Genomic DNA, 15,966 nt, shown 5'->3' with positions numbered 1-15,966 from the left:
AATATGTCTATTTAACTTAGACTTTTAAAGGACCTGGGTTTGGAGATGTCCTTTCAGAAAGCATAGGGGCAATGTGGGAAGGTGTTTAGTGACATTTGTTAGCCAACTCTTCTCCCCATCTCTCCTCATCCTTCCAAGTTGATACCCATATACATCAAAGGACTTCCCACTTGTGAGGATCCATCCCCTGATGTGATGACTAATTTTATGTGTCAATTTAGCTGAGTCATGATGCCCAGATATTTGGCCAAACATTATTCTGGAAGTTTCTGTGAAAGTGTTCCTTGGATGAGATTAACATTAAAATCAGTGGACTTTGAATAAAGCATGTACCCTTCCATAATGTGTTTAGACCTCATCCAATTAGTTGAAGACTTTAATAGAAACACTGACTTCTTCTGAGCAAGAAGGAATTCTGTCAGCAGATGGCCTTTGGACTTGAACTGCAACAGTGACTCTCTAGCCTGCCAGTCCACAGAAGAATTTGGACTCACCAGCCCCCATAATCATGTGAGCCAATTCCTTAAAGTAAATCAATCAATCTCTCTCTCTCTCTCTCTCTCTCTCTCTCTCCCGCCCCCATCTCTCTCTCCTCTATTCGTCTTCCTATATGATATATATATATACGTATATATATATATATATATATACGTATATATATATATGTCCTATTGGTTCTGTTTCTCTGTAGAACTCCGATTTTTCTCAGCCAACTCATATACCCTATTCTTGTCAACTAAGGACCACCCCTTGCAGGTCTTCATGTTCCATCTCATTTTGGCATATTGTTAAACATTATTCACACTTACACAATAACATATTCAACTTAGCAGGATAGGTACAGCAACACAGTATGTGGCAAAGTAATTCCTGGATTTATTTCCATAGGAGTCATTTACATTTTTCAGATTCAGCATCAGAACTTCAGATTCTGGGGACCTAGTAGATATTTAAATTGTAGATGAGAAGACCACAGATTTGATTAATAATTAGAATTAGAGATTAGATTAATATTAGATTAATTAATATTAATATTAGATTTAGATTAATATTAGATTTAGAGAATTGATTAATATTAGAATTAGAGAAAAGCTTAAATGTCTACAGCACTCCCATAAAGTAACTCACCTGCCTATGCTTGTATAGTCCCAAGGGTAGGGGGTCACTATTCGTTAAAGACATTGGTCTTATCTTTGGAGAGTTTTGCCTTTCAAAAACATTTCTTAACAAGAAGATGAAATGTGATTTCTACCTATCAAGTAAACTTCTCTTCACATTACATCCTTTCAGATTTTTGGTGATAGCCATCTCATGGTTCTGAGTCTTCACTTCTCCAGATTTACACACTGCTGCCCTCACCCCCCATGTGCTGCCCTGCCCAGTATTCAGGAGTTGCTACTTTTGAAAACCTTGATTCCTTAACCCCTCACTAGGATCTTTTTATGTTAAGAAACCCCCGATTTTTATGCTGTAGACAATGTAGACTTTCCAGATATGGTCTGATTGTGGCAGAGTAGAACCCAGCTATCATGTCCCTTATTCTAAATATTATAGTTTTGTTTGTTGTTTTGGAACCATAGCACAATTCAACCTCCTAAGTCTTTCCTATAAATTATGGCTTGAGACATGCCTACTCTAAGACAATGTGGGATAGATATCCCCTCTACAAGTCTGTCAGGTCAATAAAACTTCTCAGGGAAACTTTTGACATTTGTTCCACAACAGGCTGATGGTAGCAAAAGCCAGGATTTTAACATTTGTCTTTCAAGGGAAAATTGCAGCATGAATTTTCTGTAATATATATATATATATTTTTTTTCTATGATATATATTTTTTTCCTATTATATGTATTAACATTATATATACATACATATATATGTATGTATATACATATACATATATGGAAATAAGGTCTTCTAGAATGTGTGTATAGCAAATCTTCTGCTTTTCAATTCTTTTTGTACCACTCCTGACCATGAGTGCTTTACTTTCCTATAATATTTACTTTAGGTAGTGTCTGTTTTGAAGTCATCTGTCAAGAATTCCTTTGATGATGTTATGCAAGGGGCTTATTTGCTATACTCTGAAGTGCAGTTAATGACACCTGCCTATTTGACCCAAGTGAATTATGGAAATTAATTAGTTGGTATGACTGTACTTTGAAGTTTAAAAGTAATCCATCTCTATTGTATAAATAGGGCCTTAGAGATATTAACTCTTGTTTCATGAAATCAGCCCAGCAGATGACACCTGAGGAACTTTCACTTTCTCTCTAGCCAGAGCAGGTTCAGAATATCTCTGAGAGGGTGTATTAGCTTCCTAGGGTTGGTTGCCATAACAAATTATCACAAATTTGGTAGCTTAAAAAAAATAGAAATTTATTCTCTCACAGCTTTGGGGATAGAAGTCCGAAATCAAGGTATGGGCAAGATTGGTTCTTTCTGGGGAGGATGTGATCTAGTGATGGCTGAAATCCTTGACTTTGCTTGGCTTGTAGCTGCATCACTCTGGTATTGGCCTCTGTCTTCTTCCCCTTATCTCTCTGTATGTCAAATCTCCTTCTCCTCTCTTTTAAAAGGAAACTCACCTTAAATCCAGGACAATTTCATCTTGAGATCCTTAATTACATCACAAAGACCCTTATTCCAAATAAGATCTCATTCTAGTGTTCCAAGTAGATATTCTTTAGGGGAGCTAATATTCAACCCACGAAGCTAGGTCTTCCTAGTTAATAAATTCAATTCCTGGTTTGTGTGGTAATCTCTTAAAGCCATGCAGGCCCATTCATGAAGGCCACCCTTTTTTACTTCTTTCTGTGGGTATCAACTCATCTCCATGCTAGAATTGGAGCTAAAATGTGCAATCTGGAAGGATCTCAAACTCTATCCCAGGATGTCATACTGTGAGCCTCCATATTAGCAACTTGTCCTGAAAGGACAGGATCAGTATTTCACAAGAGACCATAAACTAGACGTAGCCAGGTAATCTCCAGAGCTGGATTATTATGATCCTGATGTCAGAGACCCTAGCAGACAAAGAAAGCCCTGGGAATTCTTGACAAGCAAGAATCTTTTTTTTTCCCTTAAATATTTATTTATTTTGGGGAGAGCACGTGAGGAGGAAGGGTAGGGAGAGGGGGACAGAAGATCCAAAGTGGGCTCTGTGCTGACAGGCTGACAGCAGCGAGCCCAATGTGGGGCTCAAATTCACGAACTGTGAGATCATGACCTGAGAGCCACCAGATGTCCGGACAAGCAAGAGCCTTGATGTTGCTATTTATGCCATGTTTTGTTGTCTAAGCTAATGATGTGGTTGTGAAGGAAATAATTGTGCTGCAGTGGCTCTGTTTGTGTCTTTCCATTAGGCTTAAAAGACGGGGTTTTTGGAGATGATATCCCTCTCAGTTGCCTTGTTCAATTTCTTGTATGTGAAGCTAGTAGGAAGGTAAGAAAAGTCATTTTGCTTAAGTGTCAGCTCTATGCCAATGCCTTAGGCATGTTGGGATGTTTCCCAGCTTATAGTTAAGGGCTCATTTAGAAGCATGAGAAACAAACTACTTGAATGTAGAAAAGTCACACAATAAGTTTGTAGAGAATAAAGCTTCAGCATTATATTTCTAAGTAAGGCACTTCTGAAACGTTAAGATGAGGGAAAAAATTAAGCTTCCCTTTATTTTCACTTATGGTGTTGGAACTTCAATGAGCCTTTTCACTATAGAAAATATTTTTTTTTGGTTTGGGGAAATTTTTCTGGATCATTACATTGGTAAGTTCTTACTCTCTGTTTCTGTTGTTTTCTTTTTCTAGAGTTTTTATTATTTTGGTGTTGGACCTCCTGGACTGGTCTTCTGAGTCTATTCTTTCTTCCCTATTTTTAATCTACACTCTGGAGATTTCCTCATGCCTCCCTCTTCTTTCATTTTAATTATTATATTTTTAATTTCCAAGGTCTTATTTGCATTACTTTTTAGTAACATGTTCTTTGGCTCATAGATTCAATATCTATACTTGTATTTCTGTTGTCCATGTTGAAGTAGGGCTTTTCTCAGATGTTTTGTAAGCCTTCACTGTCTGCTTATGATTAATGAATCAAAAAGTTGATGGGAATTCTGAATGTGTGCATGAGGTTTATGAAATTGAAAACTGACTAGAGTAGTCCCTCTTATCTATAGTTTCAATTTCTATGTTTTCAGTTACCTGCAGTCAACCACAGTCTGGAAGCAACCTCCTGCATGTTGACAGAAGGTCAGTAGTAGCCTAACACTAAGTCACAATGCCTATGTCACTCACCTAGTTTCATCTCATCACATAGGCATTTTATCATCTCACATCACAAGAAGAAGGGTGGATACAGTACAATAAGAGATTTTAAGAGAGAAAGGGGGACCACATTCACATTGCTTTTATTACAGTATGTTGTTAAAATTATTCCATTTTCTTAGATATTGTTGTTAATACCTTAAGGTGTCTTATTTATAAATTAAACTTTATCATCGGTGTGTGCATATAGGAAAAAAATCGTATATGTAAGGTTTAGTACTATCTGTGGTTTCAGGCAGCCAGTGGGGGTCTTGGAATGAATACCTTATGGATTAGGGGGGATTACTATATATGGTGATATGGGTGGGCTACTTGTTGAGGACTTCCCAAAGTTAAAATCTGTGTATCTGTCATCTTGGGCTGGTCAGGTTCCCCAAGGAAATCTAATCTTCTCAGGGCAAGGTTCTGACTGCTGGTTACTGGGAGCTGAGCTGGAAAAGGACTAGAAAGCACAGTCTCAGCACTTAGTAATAGGTACATATAATTACATTTAAATCTCTTATTTTCACATGGTGCGTAGAATCCCAACTGTGCTGATGTCTCCCAGAAATCAGTAGTAGCATAGGATAGGAGCAGTTACTATGGGTGAAGAGTAGAATGGGGAAGCTAGACATTATTTTCACTTATCCTCCCTATTAAAGTGCTGCAACTTCCGCCCCCTTCTCCAGGCCTGTGTAATTCCATGACTTTATGTGATGCTCTGAGCAGTCTGCGTTAGAAGCCAGATTGCTTCTCAGCTTTTCCACTTTTAGTTTAGGGACCCACTCTCTTGAGTGTGCTAATCAGTTACCTTTCATGAATTCACTTTCCAGTTTCTAATATTTTATTGCTTTCCTCTTTCCCTCCTTCCTTATGGAGTTATTTATGTAAAAATTTCCTCTGCGATAGTTTTAGTTGGATTCCAGAAGAGGGGCTTAAATAGAGGGGCTTTGTTCAGTCTGGCATCTTATCTTAGAAGCTTAAGTTTCAATACATTTAAGAACTTATTTTTACTTATTTTTATTTTTTAATGTTTATTTTTATTTCTGAGAGAGACACAGAGTACGAACAGGAGAGGAGCAGAGAGAGAGGGAGATACAGAATCTGAAGCAGGCTGAGCTGTCAGAACAGAGCCCGATATGGGGCTCGAACTCATGAACCATGACCTGAGCCAAAGTTGGATACTTAATCGATTGAGCCACCCAGGCACCCCAATACATTTAAGAATTTTAAAATATATGTTGCAAAGATTTTTAAAAATAAATACTATGTCAGTCAAGAAATCTGAATTGGAGCCAGTGGCAGGCAAGAAAAAAAAAATCTGAATTGATAAGACTGTTTACTTTTAAAAAATTTAAAGGAAAGGTGTGGAAAGAGATTGACTTATAAATCTTTGTCTTAATGACATAAATTGTTTTAAAACAAAAATGTGACATTTCATTGTGTTTCATGGTATAATGCGAAATCTTCTTTTTCAATGGCTGACCCCATTCACAACTTAAAATCTACAAAGATGCCCTATATCTTTATTACTCTCCAGTCCTACATTTTTAGGTTAATTGGTCATTCAAAATTCCTGTCTGTGTTAGTCCTATGGAGGAAGATATGTGTTGTGGCAAGCTAGAAAAGTCTTCATTACATAGAATCTATGGGCACTTCAGCACAAGGGAGATCCTATTGCTTGTTCCCTTCTCCCTTGCTAAGCAAAAACCAATTTTAAGTAAAAAGCAAAATCATTTCCAACTTCAGGGGATGAATCATAATTGATCTTAGCTAATCACTGTAATCCTATGCTTCTTGGCTGTGATTAACCTAGGGGTGGGCATGTGATCTAGTTTTTGCCAATGAAATGTAAGGGAAAATCTGGTGTAGAGTTTCTAAGAAAGATTGTTCTCCTCAGTTAAAAGACAGAAACCAAGGGTGCCGGGGTGGCTCAGTTGGTTAAGTGACCAACTTTTGATTTGGGCTCTGGTCATGATCTCACAATTCATGAGTTTGAGCTCTTGATTTCAGCTCAGGTCATGATCTCACATGATCTCACCTGGAGATTGGCTCTGTACTGACAGCACGAAACCTGCTTGGGATTCTGTGACTCCTTCTCTCTGGCCCTCCCCCACACTAAAAAATAAACATTAAAAAAAAAAAAAAAGCGAAACCAGAAACCAGAAAAATTTTTCCATCCTTTCCTTTCATGGATTTTGTCCTGTAAAGATGTGATACTTGAACCTGTTCCAGCCATCTTGTGGGCTTGAGGTGAAAGGTAGGAGAACCATGGAGAAACAGACAGAACCCTCATGTTGTTAAGCTGAAAATTTAACCTCCCCTGCAACTGCTTGTCTCCAGACTTTAATTGAACATGCTTATGATTTAAGACACTTTTACCAGTTATTCTACTTTAAGCTAAAAATATTTTAACTGGCAAAAGTGGTAAAATGCAGGGTGCTTGGTGGTGGTCACTAAGTGAAGAAAGATGGTAATAAATCTGTTTAAATCTGTTTTATCATTTACAAACTAGAGTTAAACTTACCACTTAAGTTTGTATGGAAGTCATATTAAAATGGTGCAGATGCTCTGGAAAACAGTGTGGAGGTTCCTTAAAAAATTAAAAATAAAAACTATCCTATGACCCAACAATAGCACTACTAGGAATTTATATACAAAGGATATAGGAGTGCTGATTCATAGGGGCACATGTACCCCCAATGTTTATTGCAGTCCTTTCAACAATAGCCAAATTATGGAAAGAGCCTAAATGTCCATCAACTGATGAATACTGTGGTTTATATATAAAATGGAATACTACTTGGCAATGAGAAAGAATGAAATCCTGCCATCTGCAGCCATGTGGATGGAACTGGAGGGTATTATGCTAAGTGAAATAAGTCAGTGAGAGAAAGACAGATATCATATGTTTTGCTCATATGTGGAACATGAGAGAATTAACAGAAGACCTTGGGGGAGGGGAAGGGGAAAAATAGTTACAAACAGGGAGGAAGGGAGGCAAACCATAAGCTCTTAAATACAGAGAATAAACTGAGGGTTGGGGGTGGGGGAAGAGGGGAAAATGGGTAATGGGCACTGAGGAGGGCACTTGTTGGGATGAGCACTGGGTGTTGTACATAAGCGATGAACCATGGGAATTTACCCCCAAAACCAAGAGCACACTTGTATACACTATATATTAGCCAACTTGACAATAAATTGTATTTTAAAAAAAACAAGATATTTTTCTCAGTGACTGGCATATGACAAAATCTAAATAAATAGTAGTTAACATTATTTTAAATTAAGACCTCTACCTTCTTTTATTAAAAAAATTTTTATTAATGTTTTTATTTATTTTTGAAGGAGAGAGAGACAGAGAATGAGCAGGGGAGGAACAGAGAGAGAGGGAGACACAGAATTCGAAGCACGGTCCAGACTCTAAGCTGCCAGCACAGAGCCTGATGAGGGCTCAAACCCACAAACTGTGAGATCATGACCTGAGCCGAAGTCAGACAGTTAACCGACTGAGCCACCCAGGCACTCCTACCTTCTTTTATTTTAAAAACTGTCTTAATAACACTCATGATTTGGCCTAATGAGACTATGTAAATTGGAGGCGGGCACAGCCTTATATATAGCCATATATATATATGTATACACACACACACACACACACACACACACACACACACACATATATTTTATGTTCAACATGTGACACATGGTAAATAATCCATAAAATTTATAAAACAACTAAACATAGTAGGTATGTAATACATTTTTATTAGAGGAATAAATAAGTGTACAAATGAGTTTCTAGTGACTGTTGTTGACTCTAAATTGCTAGAAATGGTAAAATAGTATTTAAACAAATTCTGTAAAAATCTTAGTAGAAAAAAAACTTAGTAGATATAGTTCTTCTAGAGAACTTATGACAACATGCTACATGGAAAAATATGAACTCTCCATAGAACATTGTGTTGTGCTACTTACCGCTAATAAAGTAGCCCATCTCATCATGGGAAATTATCCTGGAGTTCCTCATGAGAAATCTCTTTGAACTGTGTTAAGGACAGACCTTGTCTCTCATTCTGTCTGGGATTTTATCTGAAAATCTTACAGGCTCCTGAAGTATCAAATTTCAATTTATATTATATGCATTTAGTGTTTTGCCATAAACAGAACTAATTAAAACAAATTGAGTGCAGCAGAGAGGTTTCTACAGAACAAGGTGTTCCTTATAAAAGCCTGTGGCCTCTATAATTCTCTTCCCTTTCTGAATTGATGGGTTCATTCTGGTCAGCAACCAGAGTTTCTACTTGAATTTCATCATCTGTTGGTCTCAATCTTACCATAGCATTTTGTACTTTTAAAAGACATACATAAAATTGAAAGATAATATTATTTTCTTTTGCTTACAGGAAACACGAATTGTGTTTTTCACTGAAAAATTCTGGCTCACATAATTCTTGATGTCACAACTGAACTCAAAACTCATTCTTGTTTTGGAATTTTTTAAAAGCCTGATTGCAAGTTCTGCAGAAATCATAAGAACTCAAAACTTTGTGATGTTTTGATGCTGGTTCAACAGAATCCAAGTTACTTTAGGTCAATATAAAGGAAATGACTTAAACCAATGATTAAATTTGTGTAAAGTCCACTGGAAACAAGTCAATGATTTATGTCTAAATATTTTATGAGCCTAAAGGCTGAATCTGAGACATACGGTTTTGAAAAGCCAAAGTCATCGAAGAATCAATGCTGTAGTTTCTTTTGTTGCTCTTCTAGAAAGCCACTGAAAGATTATGGGCATGCATCTGTGGTTGAGGGAAAAAAGCCACTAATGGGGCAGTGCCATATGCTTTCTTCATCTTATATATGAGTTGAAAAATGGCCTTTGTTGAGTCTCATGGGATTAGTAGTCTTCAATCCCCAGTCAGTGGAAGACTTAGCCTCTGGTCTGATGAGGGAAAATATTCATTCACAAACTTGTGTATCAGTAATGACAGAGGGACAGAATGGCAGATTTAGGGACTGACTACATCAAGGAGATTTTAACTGTGGTAAAACTAGTAAAATGAGGGCTCAAGCTCAAGTGTGAGAGAATATCCAGCCAGAGTTTCTAAATTAGGGTATAGAGAAAGTTTGAGAGTGACAATTATCAGTCTCTGGAGATTTCGTTTTCAGGTTAACACTGACGATGGAGGTGTGCATGACAATATCCCATTCTCATAGGATTGTTGTGAGGCCTACACAAAATTGTGCATGTAAGTTGTGGAGCCTAGAATAAGTACCCAGCAATTGTTATATATGTGCAGTAAAAATAGCTGTTCTACAGAGGCAAATTATTTAGATTATTTTTGGATGCTACTCTAAATCAGGCAACTATGAAATGAGCAAGTCAGCCATTCAATCTCAGGGATCCATGCTTTACTGATTCTTATTTTTATAACAAGATAGAATGGATGAAAGAATTTCTGACATGTTAGGAGAGAATTACCTTTCATTCCACAACTGTCAAGGCTTCTTAAACAGCCTTAGATAATGTTCAGCAAAGTTGAAAACATTAATGCTAATTACTAGAACCAGAGCTTGTTGCCAAATAGTATGTCTGAGATTGTGCAGAAGTTACCCACCAGCCTCGTGTGCCTCAAAACCTCTCCTCTCCTCTCCTCTCTCCCCTTCCCACTACATCTTGCCAGCTCTCTACTGCCAACTTTCTATTTCTATTAGAAATGGTTGACAACTCAAAAAGTTAAGTATACTAAAGAACATGGCCAAGCTACGTGTTCTTTTCAAGTTTTGAAGGGGTACATTTCAGAATACAGAAAATCAGAAAGAAAAGAAAACCTCTCAAAACTAAATGAAAGGGCAAAGGTAAATATGAACCCATCTTCAGAAACATGACTATAATTAGCATACCGCACAGACAAAAGCATTCTCCAGCCCCTAGGTCAGTGATAGACATTTCTCTGGAAAGTGTCTAAAGGTAAGTGTTTTAAGGATTCATTTATATTTTATATTTTCTTCTTATTTGGGGTATGCCTGTTTCTCAACTTAGTAGTGAAAATTATTTCCAAATGTGTGCGTTTCTTTCAAAAGTTGAAGATGGAGAGGATATCACATGGAGAGGAAAAAATATCAACATGTCCCAAAGTTTTATCTGGGTTGATCCAATCTCAAAGAAGCAGTTCTTTCAATACAGTATAAAATTGTTACTTAACTGTACCCTAATATTTTCATTTCCCAACTTGAGCTGTTGCACTAGAATCTTTTACTGATATTTCAAACTCAGCATGTATAAAATTGAATATCTTTAGAGTAGTCTACTCTATTTTTACCTCTCAGTAGGCAGCATTAATATCTTCCTAGCAATGTAGACTCATACTTAAGGGTCATCTTTGAGTCCCCCACTTCCTCATATTTAATGGGCAATCTCATTCTATTAATGCTACCTTGACAGTGTTTCTCACATTGCTTTTCTCCTTTCCATTACTGCATCTACTTTTTTAGGACAAGTCCTTAACTTCTAACCATCAGTGCTGCGGTATTTTCCAACACCAACAACCAAAGTTCTTTTTTTTTTTTTCCCTAGAAGCTTCTGCAATACTCTCCTTTGGTATCATAGAAAGATATTTGGTCTTTGTCCCCCATTCTTGGCATTCTTCCTAAACCCTTGGAATTTCCTGAGTGATAAGGTGATAGGAGCTTCTTTTGTTCTAAAAAGGTGACTCTTGGTGAGACCCTAGGTAGCTTCAGGATGGGGGCTGGTCACTGGAAACATCAAGCCTTACTTGGAAGCTTATACTTTTCAGCCTCACCTTTCCAATCTGGTAAGGGGAGGGTGGCTGGAGATTGAATTAATCACTAATGGCCAATGATTTTCTCAACTGTATCTATGTAATAAAACCTCCGTAAAAACCCCTGCATGATGGAGTTCAGAGAATTTCTAGGTTGCGAAACACATCCACATGCCAGGAGAATGGAACGCTGCATCTCTAGGGTTGACAGAAACTCCTGGGCAGGACCCTTCCAGATCTTGCCCTATGTGCCTCTTTATCTGGTTATTCATTTGTATCTTTTAAAATGTCCTTTGTAATATACCAGTAAATATAAGTAAGGTGTGTTCTGAGTTCTGTGAGCTGTTCTAGCAAATTATCAAACCTGAAGAGGTATAGTGGCAACGATGGTTTCGTAGCCTGTTGGTCACAAGTATGGGGGGAGGCTCAGGATTTGTGATTAGCATCTGAAGTAGGGGACAGCCTTATGGTACTGAACCCTTAACCTGTGGAGGCTGCACGAACTTTGGTCACATATCAGTATTGAATTGAATTGTTGAACATCCAGTTGGTGTCCAGAGAATCTGAGAATTGGCTGCTTCATGTTTTGGAAAACATTCTAGCATTAGTGTCAGAAGTGTTACATGAAAAACCCCTTACCTTCCAATTACTTTTTCAGCATCTAGTTGCATTCTTTTCCAACCCACCTTCCTCACTGGTGCTAATTTCATCTTCCTGAAGGACAGCTACGAACATGTCATTCCCTTGTTCATCCAACTTCATTGATCCTAAAAAGATTCAGGTAATGTTTAAAGTTCTTCCATGATACTTACATGTGGTTCTGGTCTTTAAAATATGTATCATTTATTGAGCTTCCATGTTAAGAACAGGTGGAGACTTCACCTGTGTTATCTTTTATTCTCATTCTTAGGTCAGTGTGGTAAGACACTACCAAAAATCCCTTATCCCTTGACTTGGGTGGGGTGGGTGGGTGTTTTATAGTTATTGGGAAGGTACAGTTGGTCATGGAGTCCTCCCATGCTGAATCAATGGAAGAGACTTTTGAAATGCAACCAAGGAAAGATGAAGCTCTTCTTTTAACACAAGGGTTTGAAGTTGTGCTAGTAGGAGAGATATGAATCTCTTATGTAGCTTCAGGGAGGCTATCTAACTTGTTTCATGTTCTTTGGGACAACCAAAGAAAAACAAACCAAAGACCCAAACTCTGGTTCACACTGGAGGATTATTTTCCTTTCCTCCCCCATCCTGAAGCTTGAAGCTTCCTCTTCTTCAGTACCCGGCAGTGAAAACCGGGAGAAGGAAGGAAATGACTATGATTCACAACTAATGCTGGAAGAAAACAAAATTTCCCAGGTGCTAAAGAAAGCTTATGAACAGCTAGCTGCTGGGGAAATTGCAGTACCCAGGAAGTGGGGAGGGGGGAAGAGCAACATGATGAAGAAACTGGAGACTTTGGTGGAGAGATGATAGGAGCATTAGAAACAGAGAGAGGGTTACTATAGAATGATCTCTAACTTAGGAAGTATGCATTTGAGGGCATCCTGAAGAACTGGGCAGCTCAACTCTATACTGTTTTCTATTTACTGTGGTAAAATCTACATAACATAAAATTTACCATTTTAACCATTTTAAAAATGTATAGTTCTGAGGCATTAAGTACATTTCACATTGTTGTGCAACCATTATTACCACCATCCACCTCTAGATTTTTCTAGTTACCTCATGTAAGTGGAATCACACAATATTTGTCCTTTTGTGACTGGCTTATTTCACTTAGCATAACGTCTTCAAGGTTCATCCATGTTGTAGCCTATGTTAGAATTTCTTTCTTTTTTCTTTTCTTTTTTTTTTTTAAGCTTATGTATTTATTTTGAAAGAGAGAGAGTAGAGCAGGGGAGGGGCAGAGAGAGAGAGGGAGAGAGAGAATTCCAAGCAGGCTCCATGCTGTCAGCAGAGAGCCCAACATGGGGCTCGATCTCATGAACTGAGAGATCACGACCTGAGCTAAAATCAAATCAGATGCTTAACTGACTGAGCCATCCAGGTCCGCTAGAATTTCTTTTCTTTTTAGGACTGAATAATATTCTCTTGTATGTATATGCCATGCTTTGTTTATCCATTCATTTATGGATGGACATTTGGTCAACTCCTTATTTCTTTAATAACTAGAATAGAGTGTGAAATGCCACCCCCTCTCCCTAAGTCTGTGTCATTTGGATTTTATCTTTAGAACCTTGAGCATAGATAGGGCTTCTGGAACTTGGCTTGGAATTTTCTGTGTAGAGTAACAAAACTCCTCACCTATGGGCCAATTCAATAGCAGGTTACTGAGACTCTTTCAGTTTTTGTGTGAGAAAGCTGAGCTAGGAGAAAAATAATGCCAAATGTCTTTACATCTTCTCGTTCCCTAACCCCCCTATCCCTCAGACTTCCCACCCTAAGGCCAGAGGTATTGACCTTAAGACTCAGATGCAACTATTTTACAGAAGATCCTGAAGCTCTCAACACCAGAGTTACTAAGTGGCAGAGTCAAGAGTTGAACCTAAATCTATCTGTGTCAACACTCATAATATTTCCATCATGGTGTTGAGAAGGAAAGCTGGTAAAAAAGCAGATAAAAAGGGGCAGCCAGATGTCTGATGCCAGATACTCCCCTTGCATGCTTTTGGCTTCTTCAAATCTTGCTTGCCTCTTTTATCAGCCTGTAGCCAGGAACCAGAAGCTTGACTGTACTAGCCCCGCCCATCGCAGAAGCACAAATGTATAAAAGACCAGTAAAGCCTGAGTCAGATGCTCAGTCTTTGGAGGGGACTCCACTGGGCAGGCACCAGTGCGAAATAAACAGTCTTTTCTGATTCCCTGAGTGTTTGTCGCTTGTCGCTTGTGTTTTCCTGGGCGCCAAGAATTTGCTATCACAGTGTTACTTTTACCTTGAAATGGCCACATTCTAACATCAGAGAGGGAGAGCCTGGGCCAGGAGAAAGAGGCTGCACTGCCAGTGGGGGGCAGGTCAAGGGCACAAGTAAGCGGATGGGTTGTATATAAAAATGGCAACACTTTGGACTTTTAAGTGTCCCATACCGCTACTGCTTTCACATTTCTCCCTCTAATGTATTTTTATCTCAATCTTAAAAGTCATCATGTGAACCTGTTACCTTAAACACTGTAAAATAGTATGACTGTAGAGGAATGTCCCCCCAAAACAGTTGCTCTTTCCCTCCTGCCTCTTCTTCCGATAAATAGCCATCTCCCCTTTACTGCCTTTAATTTTACAACTTCCTTATATACAGTCATGCTCTAATTAAACTGACCTGGTTACTGTTACTTCAACATTACCTTCATTTTGTCTATCTTTGTGTATTTGTTTATAGTATTGTTACCTGAAATGTTTTCCTCTATTTCTATCTTTGTCATCAGAATATACCAGCCTGAATCTTTGCTTGAAATCTCTGTTCTCCAAGTAAAAATAATCTCTCTACTGAACACACAATTCTTACAGGGAATTTACCAATATTTGACATGTATGTTATAGATATGATACATATATATATTTCCTCACTTCAGATTATAAACTTCTAAAGGGCAGGGATGTATTTAATTGTTAAGGTATAATTTTTAAAATAGTGAAATCACTGACCCTATACCAATGAAAACTGAACATGTATCAAAAATTACTTAAGTCATTAATGAACCACTAAGATGTTAAAACTGTTTCAAATAAGAATTTGGTTTGCAGAGATTTACATTTTTACAGGACAAAACTAATTTGCATTGGCAAGAACATAAATTATTTACATTGTAATCAGTTTTCTACATCTCCACTCTGTCTTCACAGAGTTGCAAAACATTAGTCAACCAAACAGAGTCAAAGGTCACACCTCTATACAATCAGATAATCCCTAGAGAGTCTTCCTGTTAATACCAATGTCTCCACTCAAAAGACACCAGTAGTACCTCCTGGCCATCTCCAGGTCTTTGATAAATTTTCCTCATATTAGCCATCTTCATTTCTTATAAAATACCAAGAACCAGTGCCTTGCAAATATCATACTAGAAAACAGTATATCATTGAATAAATATGATTACTGCTGTGTAGAAAATATAAAACAAATTAGAAATCTGGAAAAAGAAAACCCACAATTAGATAACTCCTAGAGGTACATTTATTATATTTTCTAATAAATCTAGGCTACTTTAACTCATCAGGCCTTTAATTTTAGAATGATTTAAAGTTTAACTTATCAGGTCTTTAACTTTAGAATGATTTTTAGTCATATTTGAAAACTCTTGGTTTGAAACCTAGTAGTTGGAAACCCAGATTATCTGGTTTTAATTAGCTTAGCCAGGACATATTGAATTATGATGGTCAATGAAAAATTAACACTGAATTTTTGGGAATAAAATAAATCATATCGTGGACATTTGCAAAATACCTTATTTTGATTATTATAAATTAAACAATCCAGTTCTCCCAAATGATTCAATAAATAAACTTTTCTAACATTACCCTACTTGCAGCTTCTTGAAGCCCTTTAATTGTCCTACTTATTAAAGCAAAAGAGTACACAATTTGGAAAACCTATGTATAAAATAATAAATGAAAAAATTTTTATCCTATAAAATATAAAAAAAAGATGATTCTTTCATTTAAGAAATATTTATATGCTCTACTATTTGCCAGGCAAAACCTTTTTAAGACTTCAAGTGTATTCTGAGGGTGGAGATGGGAAATAATCTGATAAATAGGAAGCTACAATATCATGGCCCATCCAACATACTGAATCCTCTCTATGCAGTGCTGCTTTCCTGGTACCTGGGAAAAATGCCACAAGTCAGTCAGCATAGAATGTATATGTTACAGTTTTAGTTGAGATTAAAGACA

The 15,966-nt window shown here is 37.4% G+C and overlaps 1 long non-coding RNA gene across 1 annotated transcript; it reads left to right on the top strand.

The window, feature by feature from the left end:
* The first annotated feature begins 154 nt into the window (after positions 1–154).
* Positions 155–8,950, top strand: LOC109269537 (uncharacterized). The gene is made up of 3 exons (XR_002081131.2): positions 155–510; positions 4,194–4,245; positions 8,706–8,950. It is a non-coding gene; the product is annotated as an uncharacterized LOC109269537 (long non-coding RNA).
* Positions 8,951–15,966: the final 7,016 nt, after the last annotated feature.

The sequence above is a fragment of the Panthera pardus genome, unplaced genomic scaffold (genome assembly GCF_024362965.1).
Source record: "Panthera pardus isolate Hobbes unplaced genomic scaffold, ASM2436296v1 HiC_scaffold_7, whole genome shotgun sequence".
Taxonomy (NCBI): Eukaryota; Metazoa; Chordata; class Mammalia; order Carnivora; family Felidae; genus Panthera; species Panthera pardus.
Note: the sequence above shows the minus strand (reverse complement) of the source record. Positions and strands in the feature narration are given on the sequence as shown.